The 4,068-nt window shown below is 37.5% G+C and overlaps 1 non-coding gene across 1 annotated transcript; it reads right to left on the bottom strand.

Moving 5' to 3' along the window:
- Nucleotides 1-861: 861 nt before the first annotated feature.
- On the bottom strand, nt 862-968 carry LOC140603252 (U6 spliceosomal RNA). Its single transcript, XR_012006267.1, has one exon. It is a non-coding gene; the product is annotated as a U6 spliceosomal RNA (small nuclear RNA).
- Between the last annotated feature and the right edge of the window lie 3,100 nt (nt 969-4,068).

Raw genomic sequence — 4,068 nt, 5'->3', positions numbered from 1 at the left:
TCTGTGTGGCCAACTGAGAGGCTGGGCTGCTGGAAGGTACACTGATGTGAGGGGTTATTTCCCCCCCCAACCTCCCCAGGGCAGGAGTGACTTTGGAATGGCACTGGTCCCTGTCAGGGCTGCCTGTAGGTTGTAGGAGGGCAGTAGCTACTTTGGAGTGATGCCTGGCCAGGTGCACAGGTTAGATGGGCCAGGTTCATAGAAGAATATGTGGTGGAGCATGTGTTGCCATCAAGGTAGGTAGAGAGTGGTGGTTCTGTTCCCCCACAAGCATCTGGCTTTCTAGGCAAGAGAGGGAAAGAGCAATGCACCCACCCAGTCTCTTTTTTTTTTTTTTAATTTTTATTTATTTATGATAGAGAGAGAGAGAGAGAGGCAGAGACACAGGCAGAGGGAGAAGCAGGCTCCATGCACTGGGAGCCCGACGTGGGATTCGATCCCGGGTCTCCAGGATCATGCCCTGGGCCAAAGGCAGGTGCTAAACCGCTGCACCCCCCAGGGATCCCCCACCCAGTCTCTTTAAATGTAGTGTGTTCCTTTTAATATTTCATCTTTGTATATGAGCCTAGAACTAAATTATTTCTATTAAAATATATTCTCTCATGCTATTAGGGTGAAAATGATCAATTAATTTAGAAAAGATTAAAATGGGGATAAAGGATTCATGATCAAATTTTATAATCTTAAATGTGCATTTGTATATCGTTAAAGTCAAAGCTTGTTTCATTTTTTTATAGTTATCTTTGTTATAAAAATATTGTCCAGTTTGTCCTGCAAACTATACTCACCATGCATTCTTCTTTAATTTCTACAGTGGACCCAGGAACTTATAATATAAAACAACTTGCACAAAGAATTATATTTTTAATGGGACATTTCATAAATTTGTGTGTCCCCCTTGTATAGGGACCATGCTATTCTTTGAATTGTTCCAGTTTTAGGCTACGTGCTGCTGCTAAAGAGAGCACATATGGAATTATTTAAATATTTAATTTTTCAGACTCTTACTGTTACCTCATCCACACTTAGATAGCATTTTTTACATTAGCTCACTTTTTTATTAAACTTTTCCAAAACCTAGGGATCCCTGGGTGGCGCAGCTGTTTAGCACCTGCCTTTGGCCCAGGGAGCAATCCTGGAGACCCAGGATCGAATCCCACGTCGGGCTCCCGGTGCATGGAGCCTGCTTCTCCCTCTGCCTGTGTCTCTGCCTCTCTCTCTCTCTCTCTCTCTCTCTCTCTCTCTCTCTGTGTGTGTGTGTGTGTGTGTGTGTGTGTGTGTGTGTGTGACACTATCATAAATAAATTAAAAAAAAAATTAAACTTTTCCAAAACCTTCACTTCAGTTACCATAGAAATGCCACATTTTTCTTTTCAGCTGAAGTAATACTTGATTACATTATGTAACTAAAATAACCAGTTCAACTAATATAAGAGTTTGGGGAACACCCACAACCATCTCTTAATTACATTTATGTCAACTTAGAGGCAGCAGAATTTGTGGATAGTTTGGAGGATCTATGGGTCTACTCAAGGCCCTGAAGGAACATCCATATGTATCAGAAAGAGCATAAACAGGGTTCACTAGTGTGTCAGGGAAATGAATTAAAAGTGTTTATTGAGATTTCCATCTGAAAATTTGTTACTTACATTTTAGAAGTCTTAAAGATCATTGCTTTCATATTTTGAAATTTACTCTAGTTGTAAATGCATTTTACTTAATTCTGAATCAGATTCCTTTGAAGTCCTACTGAGTTTTTGCTGCTTCTGTGGAGAAATGTTTGTTGGAATGGATTGACAACTGAGAGATTTGTGCTCTGCATGAGCTATGCTACTGTTCAAAATGTGTTGTAAGGCCTGTCACACAATCTTCAGATCAGACAGGAAGCCTCGAGGGTAGGATCAATATTTTATTTGTGCTTATTTCATAAGTGCCTATTCCAAAGATAACTAATGTAGGCAGTAAAAAATGGTGGATAAAGCAAAATAGAAAAAATCCTATGATATTTTTTCTCCTTTCTTCCCTTTTTCCTACATATCATATCATTAATATTCTTTAAATTTTGATCACACAATAGTCGTTCCACCTTGTTCTGCTCTGAAAAAGATAATATACCTTGGCTTGTAGAGTAAGAATAGGAAAAGGATATTTTTTGTGAACATAAATTTATAATGCATCCTACATGTGTTTTTCTTTGTGGTCCATAATCTGGGAAGGAATTCTTTTCTAGAAACGTGCTTTTTTGGGGGGTGGGAGAGTAGGGGGGAAAACCTTCTATAAGGTAACTCAATATTTATAAACTTAGAGGTGATTATGAGTAAAGCAAATGCATGTTTAATTAAAAGCATTTTCTCCTACTCTAGATTGGAGATCCAAAAGCAACTTATAAGAGATATTAAACATTAATCTATAATAGAAACCAAAATATCTGGCTTCTAAATCCTAGAAACACCTTTCTTACCCTTCTCTTCTGGAGAGTGATGAGATTCATACAAAGATATCTGCAAAATAGATCTGGTATTCAAATATTCATCTTGAAACCTTACTGGAATCTTTGTAGAGTCCTAAATTAAAGCACTATAAAGATTTAGTTTTCACCTCTTTCTCTGGTCCCTTCATATGTTTATAAAACTTGCAAGTGGATTGTGAACATGTGGTATCTATTTCCATATTATAAGCTATAATCTCTTAAAAATCTTTTAATCTTAAAATTCAGCTGTATCCAATTTGAGTAATCTACATATTCTATAAAAAATAGGACTTACTGAAATATCTTTGAGAATCATTTTGAGAATTGAGAATTATTCAAATAAAAGACCACATCAACTGAAATATGGATGCATATGTAATCTAATGTTCTAGAACTAGCAGTGCCCGAACACTCTTGCTAACATACCTATGGCTCTAGAAGGCAGCAGCCCAAGTTGGGGGAAATTAGAGATTCTGACTTTCTACTGGAAAGAGGCGATGTTAAGATTGTTCAGATATTTCTTCTGCCTCTACACTTAAATTCAGCTAATTCATTCTCTTTATAGCTCAGGAGTCAGGGCTGATTTACATAAATTGCAGAGGAGTACAAGATGAAAATATGGGCACCTTGCTCAAAACAGCAGGAAAAAAATCTGGAGGTAAAAGGAACTAAAACACAAAACCTTTCCTTTTAAAAACACGTAAAACATAATAGAGGTAATGGGTACATGAGTAACAACTCAAACATACAAATTGCCACCCTGACCTTTGTTATGTGTATATCCCTCACTGTCTACCCCTATCTTGGAGTCTTTTTTTGCTAAGATTCTCTATAGTCTCTCTGCATTTAGTTAGTATCAACTTATCCCACATTGCACTCTAAAAGTCCTTTCCTCGGGATACTTCTTATGCAATTAGATTATAATTTAAACTATGTATGTAATCATTTAATATCTTCACCCTCACTGGAGGGTAATCTTCATGAAGGTAGGATAGTGTTTCGTTCTTTGCCTCCTCTTGGGGCCTGGTCTGATGCCTGTTACATATTTTTTATTATGCCTCTGCATAATGTGTGCTGAATTAATACTTGAATGAATGAGTGAATAATTGGAGACCCCAACATACTTGGTATTACTCTTCATGCTGAGGCTGTCAGTTAAGGGAGCAAATAACTACCCCTACTACTTATACTCTGCTCCACTTCTACCATCAAGGCCAGAATTTGACAGTGTGAAATGAAGAGTTTAAAGTACAATCTAAGATTGCTTGTTTGCGACTTATGATGTAGGAATCAGAGCTGAAGAGACTCCCTGTATGCATCTGCCAATTTTTTAATTTTAATTTTTTTTTTTTTTTGTCTAAACAGAAATGTCGATGAGTAGAAGATCTCCTGTCTCTAAAAGACAAAGGCCAAATGACTAGCATTAGGTTAATGAAGGCATGGAGAAGCAAGCAATGTCATGACTGATCTGGGTTATTATGTAGGTAAAGGTGTATCATTAGTGAATTCTGTAATCCTTGCTCCGGAGAAGACACAGTAAGAATTCACAGTTGACCTTATAAGCCAAAGCCTAATGTCCTCAGCTGCAGTTAAGATGT

Source organism: Canis lupus, chromosome 13, assembly GCF_048164855.1.
Source record: "Canis lupus baileyi chromosome 13, mCanLup2.hap1, whole genome shotgun sequence".
Classification (NCBI taxonomy): Eukaryota; Metazoa; Chordata; class Mammalia; order Carnivora; family Canidae; genus Canis; species Canis lupus.
This window is presented reverse-complemented; position numbering and strand designations above follow the sequence as displayed.